Source organism: Pteropus medius, unplaced genomic scaffold (assembly GCF_902729225.1).
Source record: "Pteropus medius unplaced genomic scaffold, Ma_sr-lr_union100, whole genome shotgun sequence".
Classification (NCBI taxonomy): Eukaryota; Metazoa; Chordata; class Mammalia; order Chiroptera; family Pteropodidae; genus Pteropus; species Pteropus medius.
In genome coordinates, this window is record NW_024348676.1 from 25,246 (window position 1) to 40,721 (window position 15,476).

Sequence of the window (15,476 nt, forward strand, 5' to 3'; positions counted from 1 at the left end):
ACTTGAGACCCTTAAAGTCACTTTCCTCCAAAATCAGTTATTGAATAAATGTCTGTATAACATTGCTATTGCTGCTGAAACAAAACATCACACTGACGGGTTTAGAAGAGACAAATTAATTCACCTAAAGTTCAGATGGTCATAAGTCAGAAGAGACAATGGACTAAAATCAAGTTATCTGTCAGGCATATTTCTTCTGGAGGCTCCGGGAGAGAATTTGCTTTCTCTCCATATCCACCTTCCCATGGCCACAAATATTCTTTGGCTCATGGCCCTTTCTCCAACTTCAAAGCCAGCACTGTAGCATCTTCCAATCTCCCTCAGATTCCAACTTTTCTTCCTTCCTCTTCCACATTCTAGAGTGACGGTGATGACAGTCCCACCTGCAAAATCAGGGCCAGTGATATCATAAAGGCAGTTTATTAGCCAACCTATTTCATGTGCTCTCTTAATCCTTTCTTGTAACAAAAAATAACACATTACATGTTTCTGGAACTTGCGATGTGGTTATCTTTGGGAGGTTCTTATTCTACATACTATAATTTTTAAAATCCATAATATATGATGTCACTCAAGTCCTTATATAAAAGAATCAAAATAGGTATTTTCAGAAGTATATCATATAATGTCATTTATGAATCCTTATATAAAATAACTGAACAATGAATTTTTAACAGCCTCTGGAATGAATGCAGGTGTCGTCTCACATACACACATTGGTGGCACTGGGATGACGGTGGATGATGGTGGATTCCACAAGTGTGACGGAGCTGTGAACTTGAAGGGATTCTCCTCCCAGGACCCCACACAAGAAACAGAGAGGGGCCACCAATCTATGCTGCGTTTTTCTTTTGAACATAACCTCTAACCCCTCACTCAAGCTCCAAATGACCACGGTAAGTATTTGTAGACTCTTCTAGCTGTTTAACTATGTCCTGTACTCCAATCTAGGAAATTCCTGCAAAGTTGCTCTTTCTTGGTGAATCAAATTATTCTGCAACTCTTCATATTCTCCTTATTGCAAATCTATAGCACATAATTTACAAATGTTTGTTGTCCAAAGAAGTATGAAATGCTTGAGTGTCTGTTTGTTCCTGGTAGAATTTAATTTATTTTCCATGATTGATTCACTCCCTTTCTCTTAGGTGGACTATTCAACTCCATTTATTGCTTTGAGACATAAAATAAAAATTTTCCAGCTGCACTGAGATCTAATTCACATAATTTTGTGTAATTTTAAAGACCTCATGGTAATTTATTACATGTATCTAGTAAAATTATTACACAACAAGATTACACATCCAACACTTCATATAATTACTTCTTTGTGGTGAAAACATTTGAAATACATTTTCTTAGCAATTTTCAAGTATCTAATACAGCATTGTTAAATATAGTCACCTTCCTGTGATTTGATCCCCAGAACTTAAACAACTTAACCCAAGTTTTTAACCTTTGATTAATATCTCCACATTTCCCTCATACCTGGTCCAAGGCTTAGTGATCATTTCTATAAGTTTGGCTTTATAGATACCACATATGAGATGGTGAAGATTTGTCTTTCTCTGACTTACTTCAGTTACTATAATGTCCTAAAAAATCCATCCATGTTGTTATAATGACATAATTTCCATCTTATCACTGAATAATATTTCATTATATATTATATATACATATATAACTTTATTTATTCATTGGTGGAGGCTTAGGCTGTTTTCATGTCTTTGCTCTTGTGAATAATGCTGTAATACACATAGACTGGATGCAGATACATTTTTCCAATAGTGATTTTATTTCCTTCAACTATATACCCAGAAATGAGATTGTTGGAATATATGGTAACTCTATTTTTTTCTTTTCTTTTTTTCCTATTGGTTGAAAAAAATCACATGTTTCTTTTGTATTAGGTAAGTCCTCATCTCTTTCTCTTTGGGAGTCAGGAATCAGAAAAAAAGCAAACAGCAAAATGTATTTGCCTTGAGACTTGTCCAGGGCCATCTGTCAAGCACTCGACTGATTAAAAGGTGACTTTGATTCTTAATGGGAAAACTTAGATTTCTGATCTTGAGTTTTCTTTCTAAAGAGAGCACATAAGCTTTTTGTGAACATTCATTTGTTCATTAAATAGCACTTATGAACACCTATAGCGTGTGTGATACCATTGCCTTGAGGAGAGAGAAGGTACTGAGGCAGGCCTAAGTCCTGCCCTGTTGGACGGCCCAAGCCTCCAAAAGCAATAGCACAACCAGTGTGAAATTCAGCTAAGTGAATGACTAGACCCTGGAGCCAGATTATGGGGATCCAGATCCAAGTTCTTCTACTTACTAGCTGAATGAATTTGCATACCAGCTGTGTGGCTTAAGGAGGTTGTCTGAACTTCTGTGTGCCTTGGCTGTTCTCATTGGCAAAGATGGGAGCATAATGACATCAACATTGTAAAGTTGCCATGAGGATTATGTTTCATCTGCATAAAACATGAAGAACAGTGCCTGGCAAGAGACCAGTGTTTTTTGAGAGTCAGCTGTTATTATTATCACCTGGGCATGCTGAAGAGAAAGGTTAATGGAATGGAGGTTGGTGTGGAGCCCTCTGAATGAATAAGGGTCATTTCTTAGAGGGGACCACTATTTTCCTTATATAACAGATATGAAAACTGAGGTTGAAAGATTCCAGGTATACCATAAGGATTAATTTAGCAGGCCTGTTTTGTCCAAATCCTGTACATTACAAAGAAATTTTGCCTCTTGTCTGGCTCCTGAGAGACAGCTTCTAAGCCTTTTCGATGTCCTACCTGATAAGAGTTCCTTTGTTTATCTGGGGACATTGGGCCACTATGAATCGATAGTCTATGCTTACAATGTGTTTTATGGTGGGACCTTAGGCCACACAGGATCAATGTAGTCTCTGGAGGGGCCGGAGATTAAGATGAGCCATTCAGGCTGGCTGTCATGTCTATGTGACTGAATCTCAATAAAACCACTGGGCACCAAAGCTCAGGTGAGCATCCCTATTTGGCAATACCCCATGCATGTTGTCACACATATTGCTGGAAGAATGAAGTGATGTCGATACAGGTCCATTGGAGAAAACAACTGGAAGCTCACTCCTGGTCTCTCCTGGACGCTGTCCATGTACCTCTTCCCTTTGCTGATTGTAATCTGCACACTTTCACTGTAATAAACTGTAGCATGAATGTAACAGCATTGCTGAGTTTTGTGAGTCCTCGTTGAACCCGAATTTGGTCTTAGGGAGCCTGACTACAACAGGGGAGTGACTGCCCAAGGTCATGGAGCTAACAAGTGGTGGGGCTTGGACCCACATGTAGGTCATTAAGAATAGTTAAGACAGTGGGGGAAAGAGTGGAAGGAGTTGTGGCTGACACTTAAGGGGTGTGGTGACATTTGATGAAGGTAGAAGATACATAAATGAATGAATATATCTACCAAATATTTACTGAGCAAATGTGGTGTGCTAAGTGCTGGACCAGGCAATGATGAGGGTCACTATGACATCTTAGAGTGGGACGACACAGCCTGTAAACCAAAGCCAGAGGGATACACACAAGATGATTTCAGATATGTAACATGCTGAAGAAAAGAACACCACACAGGAAGCCATTACTCTGTGTCAGGCACAGTTCCGAGGCATTAACTCTTTTTATCCTCATATAAACTCTGTATAATACGTACTAGTCTTAACAGGTTGAAGCACAGAGAGGCTCAGTTTTTGGCCAGGGTCACACAGGTAGTAAGCAACAGGTAGTAAGCTGGGATTTGAACCCAGGCAGCCTGGGCCCAGGGTCCATGCTCCTGACCACTATACCCAGTGGTGTTCATGGAAGTGATCACACAGGCTTGATGCAAAGTCTTCCGGCTTGAAAGACAGTGGATGGTGATGCACCTTTGAGACAGAGCAGTCGTGCAGGAGCAGATTTGAGGACCCGAATGAGTGCAGTTGTCATTCAGACACACAAATTGGTGGCACTGGGATGATGGTGGATGATGGTGGATTCCACAAGTGTGAACTTCAGAGACCACACAATTTAACACTTTCAAGCCGCACATCTTTCTATACAAGTGTGCATATCTTTCTTATACAATACGTCATTTTGCAGAAAAATTGGAGGGAATAGAATAAAATTAATAGCTAAATAGCTAAAATGTTTATGATAGCTCTATTCCTATTTACATTTCCACTAACAATGTATAAGTGCTCCCCCTTCCGCACATCCTCACCAGCAAATATTATCTTTGATCATTTCGATAATAGAATTCCTAATAGATAAAATTCCTGATAGACACAAACACACTACATTTATAATCTCATACATTTCCACAAGTATATCTATACATACATAAAAAAACTAAAGATGAAACAGTCATTTTGTGGAAAAATATTAAACTTCCAATTGTTTTTTTCAAAGAATGTGATCAAACACAGGAATGCAAATACTCCAATCCCACCATATAGAAACAAAGAGCTCTCACAGGCAATCTGAGATGAAGAAAGTAAATGACTGACAAATGCACATATATAGACAGCGTCACAAGTAACAAAATATTTGCAGAGTAAAGCTCATTAGCATTCCCCTTGTCATATAGTAAATAAACTTTTTAATGTGAAACGCAGGGTGAGGGAAGATACTGTGAGATGCTCGTCTCATGAAATACTTTGGCAAAGATATAATTGCAAGCATTTCTTGGTCTTGAAATTTCTCATTTACATGAAAACAGTCAGATATGCCACATGTTAAAACTAAAAAGAAATGCCCTCACTTCACATTCTATTTCTACACAGCTAACGCCCAATTTCTCTACACTTTTTAATGAATAAGGCCTTGGACAACTTTTACTGGAAGTACTTCGTGCCTCTCATTCCTCCCTCTAATTGAACTTCCATTGTTATCATTTAATTGACAACACTGACCTTTGCACTACTGAAATCAATGTTCACTTCTCTTGTCCGCATCATAAACACACTGATTTATAAATCAAGCCAGCAAACAACCACAGTGAGATTGCTGGATCATGTTGTAGCTCTACTTCCATTGACATTTCCATCAAGTGTACAAGTGTTCCCTTTACTCCACGTCCTCACCGGCATTTGTTAGTTTGTCATTCTGATAATAGAATTCCTAATAAATAGAATTCCTGATGGGCTGGACCACACAAAATTTATATCGATAAGTATATTTATATATGTATACATATATTATAAATATATGTGTATATTTATTTATACATCTCCACAAATATATCTATACAAACATAAAAAACTAAATGGCAAAGAGTCATTTGGTAAAAAATAAATAAATAAACTAACAAACTTCCAATTCATTTTTGAAAGAATGTGATCAGAGACCGGAATGTAAACACTCCAACTCCACCATACAAAAGCAAAGGGCTCTAACAGACAATTTCTCATTAGGAAAGTAAATTGCTAATACATACATATATATATATAGCCTCACAGGTGATGAAATAGTTGCAATGTATAGTTGATCAGTGTTTCCCTTTTCACATATTAAATAAAGTTTTACATAATTTATTCTTTGAATATTCTAACAGCAATAGTACTGCAATTTAATTTTACAACCATATCTTTTCATAAATTTTTTTCATAATACAGTTTGAAGATTTTATTTCATAATGCTAATTCTAATGGTTCATACCATATCTATTTTTTTTTCTTTTCTTCTTAAAATAATATTTATTTTTCAATTGCAGTTGCCATACAATATTATATTATTTTTAGGTGTACAACTTAATAATTAGACACCCAATAAATTAGATCACCCAATAAATCTAGTACCCATCTGACACCATACATAGTTATTACAATATTATTGACTATATTCCTTGGGCTGTACATTCTATCCAAGTGTTTTTATAACTGGAAATTTGAAGGTCTTAAAACTTTCCACTTTTTCACACCCCCTCACCCCAACCACCCTCCCATCTGGCAAACGCCAAAATGTTCTCTGTATCTATAAGTATGTTTCCGTTTTGTATTTTCATTTATTTTGTTCTTTAGATTCCACATAAGTGAAATCATAAGGCATTTGTCTTTCTTTGTCTGACTTATTCCAGTCAGCACGATACCCTCTAGGTCCACTCATGTTTTTGCTAATGAGAAGATTTCATTCATTTTATAACTAAGTAATGTTCCGCTGTATATATGTATCACCTCTTTATCCATTCATCTATTGTTGGATCCCCAGGTGCCTCTATATTTTGGTCATTGGAAATAATGCTGCAATGAACATATGGATTCACATATCCCCTCGAAGTAGCTTTTTGAATTTATTTGGATAAATACCCAGAAGTGGAGATTACTGGGTCCTTCTTTGTCTCTTGTTGTTTAAAAGTCTATTTGCCACTTTGTTTTTCATTTAATATCTTCTACCATCCCTTTATTTTCAGTCAGTGGGTGTCTTTTGATCTGAGTGGGTATCGTGCAGGCAGCATATGTATGAATCTTGTTTTCTTTTCCATTCGGCCTTCTTCCATCCTCTTTTGTCAGTTTTTTTTTTTAAATTAAATTTATTGAGGTCACATTGGTTAATACGATTATGTAATTTTCAGGTGTACATTATAATTTAACATCTGTATATTCTATTGTGTGTTTAGCACCCAAAGTCCAGTTTCCTTTAGCTACCATATATTTCATCCACTTCACCCTCTTCAAACTTCCCCTACTCCCCCACTTCCTACTCTGGTAGCCACTAGTCTATAGTCCATGTCTATAAGTCTCCATTTTTTGTCTTGTTCCTTTGTTGCTTTCAGGTTTATATCCACATATAAGTAATATCATGTGATTTCCAACTTTTTCAGTCTGGCTTATTTTGTTAGCATGATTATCTCGAGGTCCGTCCTGTTGATTATAGCCATTCTAACAGGTGTGAGATAGTATCTCATTGTGGTTTTAATTTACATTTTTCTAATAGCTAGCAATGTTGAGCATCTTTTCATATGTTTCTTGGCCATTTGTATGTCCTCTTGGGAGAAGCGTCTCTTCAGATCCTCTGCCCATTTTTTGATTGGCTCGTTTTTTTTATTTTTTGCTTTTTATATTATTGAGACCTATATAAACTCTTTGTATATTTTGGATATTAGACCCTTATCAGAAGTGTTGTTTGCAAATATATTTCCCCATTCAGATGGTTGTCTCTTTACCTTGTTGATGGTTTCTTTGTCTAAGCCGAAGCTTTTTTGTTTGATGTAGTCCCATTCATTTATTTTAGCTTTTACTTCCCTTGCCTGTGAGGTCACATTCATAAAATCTTCTTTAAGTCCAAGGTCCTTGAATTTAGTTCCTATGTTTTTTTTCTATGCATTTTATTGTTTCAGGTCTTTTATCAGGTCCTTAATCCATTCTGAGTTAATTTTAGTATATGGTGATAGACAACAGTCTACTTTCATTCTTTTGCTTGTGGCTTTCCAGTATTCCCAGCACCATTTATTGAAGAGGCTTTCCTTTCTCCACTGTAGGTTTTTGGCACCTGTGTTTGAAATATGAGTTTCTTTCTAGACTCTCAATTCTGTTCCACTGGTTCGCGTGTCTGCTTTGCTGTCAATACCATGCCATTTTGATTACTGTCCCTTTGTAATATAATTTGAAGTCAGGCAGAGTGCTGCCTCCAGCTTCGTTCTTTTTTCTCAGGATGGCTTTGGCAATTCAGTCTTTTGTGCTTCCATACAAATTTTATGAGTTTATGTTCTATTTCTTAAAAAAGTGGCAATGGGATTTTGATGGAAATTGCATTAAATCTGTATAATGCTTTAGGTAGTAAGGTCATTTTAACTATGTTGATTCTTTCAATCCAAGAACACGGAATGTCTTTCCATTTCTTTGTGTCTGCTTCAATTTCTTTTAATAGGGTCTTGTAGTTTTCACTATATATGTCCTTCACATGTTTTGTTAAATTTATTCATAGGTATTTTATTCTTTTTGTTGCAATTGCAAAAGAAATTATTTTTCCATGTCTTTTAATTACATTTCATTGTCAGAGCTTAAGAACACTATGGATTTTTGAACATTAATTTTGTATCCAGAGACTTTATTGCATTTGCTTAATTTTTTCTAGTAGTGTTCTTGTGAAGTCTTTAGGGTTTTCTATATAGAGAATCATGTCATTCTCAAATAGTGACAAGTCGACTTCTTCATTTCCTATTTGAATGCCTTTTATATCTTTCTTTTGTCTGATTGCACTCGCCTGGACCTCCAATGTTATATTGAATAACAATGGCGATAATGGGCAGCCTTGTCTTAATCTTGATCTTAGAGGGAAGGTTTTTAGTTTTTCGGCATTAAGTATAATGTTGGCTGAGGGTTTGTCATATATGCCTTTATTATTTTAAGGTACTTTCCTTCTATACCAATTTTGTTAAGTGTTTTGATCATAAATGGGTGCTGTGTCTTGTTGAAAGCTTTTTCTGCATCTATTGATATGATCATATGATACTTATTTGTTAATGTGTTTATGTGGTGTATGACATTAATCGATTTGTATATGTTGAACCATCCCTGTGCCCCTGGGATGAAGCCCACTTGTTTGTGGTGTATAATCTTTTTAATATGTTGCTGTATTCGGTTCGCTAGTAGCATATTTAGAATTTTTACATATGTGTTCATAAGAGATATTGGTCTGTAGTTTTCCTTTTTTGTATTATCTTTACCAAGTTTCAGGATCAGGGTAATATTGACCTCAAAAAATGAGTTGGGAAGTATTGCCTCCTCTTTGATTTCTTGGAAGAGTTTGAGGAGAATAAGTAGTAAATCGTCTTGGAATGTTAGGTACAATTCACTGGGGAAGCCATCTGGTCCTGGACTTTTACTTTTTAGTAGGTTTTTGATGATTGTTTCAATTTCCATACTGCTGATCGATCTTTTTAGATTTTCCAGTTCTTCTTGATTCAGTCTAGGAAGGTTATATTTTTCTGAGTACTGGTCCATTTCTTCTAGGGTATTAAATTTGGTGTTATGTACTTTTTCATAGATTTTTTGTATGGTCCTTTGTATTTCTGCGATGTCAGTCGTAATTTCCCCTCTTTCATTCCTGATTTTGTTTATTTGTGTCCTTTCTCTTTTTTCTTTAGTTAGTCTAGCCAGGGATTTGTCTATTTTATTAACCTTCTCAAAGAACCAGCTCTTTGTTGCATTTATTTTTTTTATTGGGTTTTTTTTTTGTTTTATTTTCAATTTCATTTATTTCTGCTTTAATTTTAATTATTTCCTTCTACTGACTTTAGGCTTCATTTGTCCTTCCTTTTCTAGTTTTTAAAAATGAAGCGTTAGGTTGTTTCTTCGGGCTTGTTCTTGGTTTTGGAGATTGGACTAATGATATGAACTTTCCTCGTATGACCGCTCTTGCCGTTTCCCAAAAGTGGTACTATCATTATCATCTGTTTCTATGTATCTTTTGATGTCTCTTTTTATTTCTTCTCTGACTCAGTTATTCTTCAGTAGCAGGTATTTTGGGTTCTTCCAGATTTCTTTCTGCTGTTGATCTCTAGTTTCAAAGCATTATGATCAGAGAATATGGTTGGAATAATTTCAACCCTCTTATATTTCTTGAGGCCTTCTCTGTGTCCCAGTATGTCGTTTATCTTGAGAATGTACCATGTGCAGCAGAGAAAAATGTACAAGCAGCTGTTTTGGGATGGAAGGCTCTGGAAATGTCAATTATGTGCAGTTGGTCTAATGTGTCATTTAAGGATGTTATTTCCTTATTGCCTTTTTGTTTGGATGATCTGTCCATATCCGACAGTGGGGTATTTAGGTTCCCTACTATGATGGTGTTTAGGTCTGTTTCTCCCTGTAGTTCTGTTAGTAGTTGCTTTACATATTTCGGTGCCTCCTGATTGAGATCATAGATTTTAACAAGTGTTATGTCTTCTTGGTGCATAATTCCCTTTATCATTATGAAGTGCCCCTCAGTATCTTTCTTTACCTTTTTTGTTTTGAATTTTAGTTCATCAGATATTAGTACTGCTACTCCCACTTTTCTCTAAATGTCATTTGCTTGAAATATCATTTTCCACCCTTTCATTTTGAGTTTATATTTGTCTATAGTGCTGGGATGTGTCTCCTAGAGACAGCATATGGTTGGGTTTTGTTTTTGGATCTATTTTGCAACTCTGTGCCTTTTTATTGGTGAATTCAGTCCATTTACAATTAGGGTGATTATTAAAATACGAGGTCTTCTTATAGTCATTTTATCTTTTGCTTTCTGATAGCTTGATGTTTCCATTGCTTCCTTGTCCTTGTGTTTCTCTTTTCTTTATTTTGTTTGGCTTTTGTGGGTTTTACCTCTGGTTCTTCTTGTTTTATGTTATACACTTCTGTTCCGAACCTTTGGTGTGTGTTTACCATTACGAGAATGAAAAGCATAGTTCTATATATACAGTCGTGCATTTTCTTCTGCATGCGCCTTATCTCCATTCCCCTTCGTGAATTTGGATATTCGAATCCTCCCCTTTTTAGTCATTGTTGTCTCAATTTGTCCCTATGTATCCTGAACGTTCATTACTATCTTGCTATAATGCACTTTTTCTTATTTAAGTTATAATGCCCTGTTCTTAGTAAGGGTTGCACTCCTCTGCTCTTATTTGCCTTATAGTCACTTACTCTTAATTATGTATTTTTATTGTTGCTATTATTTTGTTTTAGGCGAGCTGACCCCTTTCAGTATTTCCTGTAGTGCAGGTCTTTAGTGGAGAATTTCCTCAATTTTTGTATGTCAGGAAAGGTCTTAATTTCTCCTTCATATCTAAAGGAGAGCTTAGCTGGATAAATTATTCTAAGCTGGTAGTTCCTTTCACTTAATATTTTAAATATTTGATTCCATTCCTTTCTAGCCTCTAAGGTTTGTGCTGAGAAGTAAGATGATAATCTAATGGGTTTATCTTTATGTGTTACCATTTTCTTTTCTTGGCTGCTCTGAGAATTCTGTCTTTGTGGCTGATTTTTAATCACTTTAATACAATGTGTCTTGGTGAAGGCCTTTTGGGGTTGAGATAATTGCGTGTTCTTTTCACTCTTGGAATCCAAGCTCTAGCTCATTTCTTAGATTTGGAAAATTCTCATCCACTATTTGTCTGAAAATGTATTCTGTCCCAGCTTCTTTTTCTCACCTTCAATAATTCCTATTCTTATGTTTCCTCTCCTGATGTTATCAGCTGGTTCTTGTATTTATTTTTCATTATTTTTCATTTTTCAATTTTTTTCTTCTTCCTTCTGATGCATTTCTAGATTTCTGTCTTTGATAGCACTGATCCTTTCCTCTATTTGGTCAGCTTTATTTCCCAAGCTTGCTATTTCATTTTTCCACTCTTGCAGTGTGTTCTTCATCTCCAGAAGTTCTATTTGGTTCTTTTTGAGAGTTTCAATCTCCTTGCTCTGCTAATCTAGTTTATTTTTCAGTTCCTGAAATTATTGATATGATTTGTTTTCAGTCTCATTGCATTTTTTCAGAAGTACCATCCTGAATTCTCTGTCATTTAAGTCTCATATTTCTATGTCTGTAAGCTTAATTTCTGGAGGTTTTTCAATTTCTTTCTGAGATGCCTCGTCACCTCGGTTGTTCCTGGTGTTTAATGGACTATTTCTCCACCTGGGCATTAATGAAAGTGTATTATGCTGTTTTCCAGAAAGAAGGTTAATTATATAAAGGTCTGACTGTAGTCTGTTGCAAAGAAGGTGCTTTCCTTTTGGTTTCTAATAGGTGGCATCTAAGTCTCTTGGATCCCTGCTCTAGGCATTGTATAAAGTACCTGTGGTAGTTTTTATGTGCAAATCCCCTACTCAGACATGCTGGTGTGCAGTTTGGGTGTTTTTTGTTGAGTTTTAGATGTTCAGCTTTTTGTTGTTACAGGGGGAGAGATCCGGGGACATCTCTCACTCCACCATGTTTTCTGTTGAAATGCGGCTCATAGCACTTGTCGCTCCCTGGGAATTGAAATGTAGCTTACAGGGCTGGCCACTTTTGCTGCAATTGGAAAGGCCACTCACAATCATGGCCCCCCAGCTGTGAATACTTGGTCCTGAATCTCTTGGAGCTGAGCTTGGCAGCAAGCCAATAACAGTGCCCCAGGCAGTCTGCAGGTTGCGTGGGGTGGGGTCTCAGAGAGACAGTGGCAGTCAGATCAATACAGCCTCAGCCTTGCTGCTAATTTGGTAACTGTTGTTAGTTCTTAAGACTCAGGTCACAGCAAGACCAGCTGCTGTCTGAGACTGGTCCACAGGCCCTTGACATCTGCCCAAGTTCGTGATGGCAGCAGTGATCTGCCTATCCCTATTGATGAAATGCGGCTCACAGCACTGGTTGCCTGCTGGAAGTGGAAATGTAGCTTACAGGGCTGGCCACTTGTGTTGCGATTGGAAAGACCAGTCGCGATAATGGCCACCCCACTGTGAACACTTGGTTCTGAATCTCTGGGAGCCGAGCTTGGCAGCAAGCCAGTAATACCTGTCCCAGGCAATCTGCAGGTAGGGTGGGGTGGAATCTCAGAGAGACAGTGGCTGTCAGATCAAAACAGCCTCAGTCTTGCTAGAAATTTGGTAACTGTCGTAAGTTCCTGCAGATGACCCAGATCACAGCAAGACCAACTGCTGTCTGAGACTGGCCCGCAAGTCCCCGATATCTGCCCAAGTTCATGTTGGCAGCAGCAATCTATCTGACCTTATCTCTGAAATGGGGCTCACAGCACTGGCCGCTGTTGCTGGGATTAGAAATGCTGCTCACAACAATGGCCTCCGGCTTCACTCTGAATCACTCAGCTCAGGGCTTGGCAGCCAACCATAAACAACTGTCTCCAGAAGTCTGCAGGTTAGGCGGGGCAGGCTGATCCCCTCAGACTTGCATCTCCTAATGTCTCTGTGGGAGGGGTCTGCACAAACAAGCTGGCGTGGTGTATAAGGGGGCCGGACTAAGGCACAATGTTGGCTGCTTTTCCAGCCCTCTTTCTGACTCCAGGTGATGGAGACGTTTTCAGAATGAATCTCCCGTGAGCCTCAGATCCACTGCCAACATCCCCGGTGAGTATCTGCAGGTCAGAAAATCTTTACGCAGGTCCTTCAAAGGGACTTCTAGGGGCTCAGTCACCTTCCATCTCACCCAGATGGCCAGAATCCCCTCTAATTTCTACAGTCAGAGTTATTAGAATCTCCTCTTTTCTGGGCTGGAACCCTGGGCTGGGGAGCCCCCGGATGTGACCAGGACCCCCCTCTCCTTCAGGAGAGCCTCTGCAGCCTCACTCTCCCTCCCGGTGATCCTCCAGCGCCCACCACCTGATCCTCCCCAGCAGGTCCAGCCCGATTTGGGATTTTGCCCCTCCTACTGGCTTCAATGTGGCTCCTTTATATTATCAGATGTAGGTGTTACAATCAACTGGGCTTCAGGTGATTCTCCACGTTGATTATTTTATAATTTGGTTGTAATTTCAATGCGTTGCCTCAAAGAGCAGCCCACAGCTTCCTTTCCCAAGTGCCGCAAGTCTGGTCCAGTTTTTTTTTTTTTTTCAGTTAGAGTTCACAGTCAATATTATTTATATTAGTTTCAGGTGTATAGCATAGTCGTTAGACATTTATGTAATTAACAAAGTGATCCAGGGAGGCTGTGCAATGTGTCCCACAGGTTCTGAAGGAATGTTCCTTGGGTGGGTTGTGTGTGCCCTCCAGTTGTAACTGAGTGTTTATGTCTTTTGATTGGAGCATTTAATCCATTTACATTTAAAAGAATTGTTGATAGATATGTAGTTATTGCCATTTTTTAAGTTATATTTTTGAACTTTTTTCCTTCTTCCTTTCAAAGAAGTCTCTTTAACATTTTTTTGTAATACTGGTTTGATGATGATGAACTCCTTTAGCTTTTTCTTGTCTGAGAAGCTCTTTATCTGTCCTTCGATTCTAAATGGTAGCTTTGCTGGGTAGAATAATCTTGGTTGTAGGTCCTTGCTTTTCATCCCTTTGAATATTTCCTGCCAATCCTCTCTAGTCTGCAAAGTTCCTGTTGAGCAATCAGCTGACAGTCTTAGGGAAGCTCCCTTGTAGATAACTAACCGCCTTTCTCTTGCTGCTTTCAAGATTCTCCCTTTGTCTTTAAGCTTTGATGTTTTAATGTGCCTTGGTGTGGGCCTCTTTGGGTTCATCTTGTTTAGGACTCTGAGCTTCCTGGAATTGTACACCTACTTCCTTCATCAGATTAGAGAAGTTTTCAATCCCTTTCTCTCTTTCTTCTCCTTCTGGTACCTCTATATGCAGATGTTGGTGTGCTTGATGTTGTCCCAGAGGTTCCTGAATCTATCCTCATTTTGTTATTCTTTATTTTTTTGTTGTTCTTATTGTGTGTTTTCCACTACCTTCTCTTCCAAATATACAATTTGATCTGCTTTATCTAATCTACTGTTGACTCCCTCTAATGTATTCTTCATAACGGTTATTGTATTCTTCATTTCTGACTGGTTCTTTTTTATATTTCCTATCTCTTTGTTGAAGTTGTCACTGAGTTAATCTACTCTTCTCTGAAATTTACCGAACAGTCTTATAACCAGTGTTTTGAACTCTGCCTTTGGTAGATTGCTTGTCTCTATTTTGTTCAGTTTGTTCTCTGGAGTTCTGTCCTGTTCTTTCATTTCGACTTATTTTTATGTCTCTTCATTTTATCTGCCTCCCTGTGTTTTTTTCCAAATATTGGGTAGATCTTCCCTGTCTCCTGTCTTGGTAGAGAGGCCTTATGTAGTACATGTCCTGGAACTCATTACACAGTCTTCCTTGCCACTCGAGCCGGGTGCTGTTAGAGTGTCCCTTGTGTGGGTTGTGTGTGCCCTCCTGTCATAGCTGAGTGTTGATTGTTGTTGAGATGTCAGTAGGAGGGTTTTACCCACAGGATGACTGCCTTGAAGAAGGGCCATGACTATAGTGGATAAGCTGTCATGCAGGGGCTGACCCCACAGAGTGGGATTCACTTTAGTGGTTCTCTGGTGCCTGCTCATCCACCCACTGATTGTGTTGTTTGTGAAACAGGTTGGGTTGTGCTCCGCTGTGGTCTGAAGCTGGCCACTGAGTGTGTTGGTTTGGGGGCATTTCGGGAGGGGACTCTGGTGTAGGCCAAGGTCAATCACTGCCTGAAACCTGGTAAGAGCTACAAAATGATCTGCAGATGGTTGCCACCTGTACTGGGCTTGGAGGCACCTTGAAGAGGCTAAGATGTAAACTGAGGCCAGCTGCTACTAGTGCATGCCTCGGGGCTGGTTAGCAAGAGGTATGGGGCACACAAAGGCCAGATACTGCTTGTTTGGGGTTTGTGAACCCTTGAGAGATTTTAAGAAGGTTTGCAATGCAAGCCAAGACTGGCCATTTATGTAGAACTGCCACTGTAAATAGTTGTATTGGTTGGGCATTGGATGTGGCACAGTCTCAGGGAATCACTAGGGAAGGGCAAACAGTGTTAGCTAAGTTAATGAAACATTCGATTT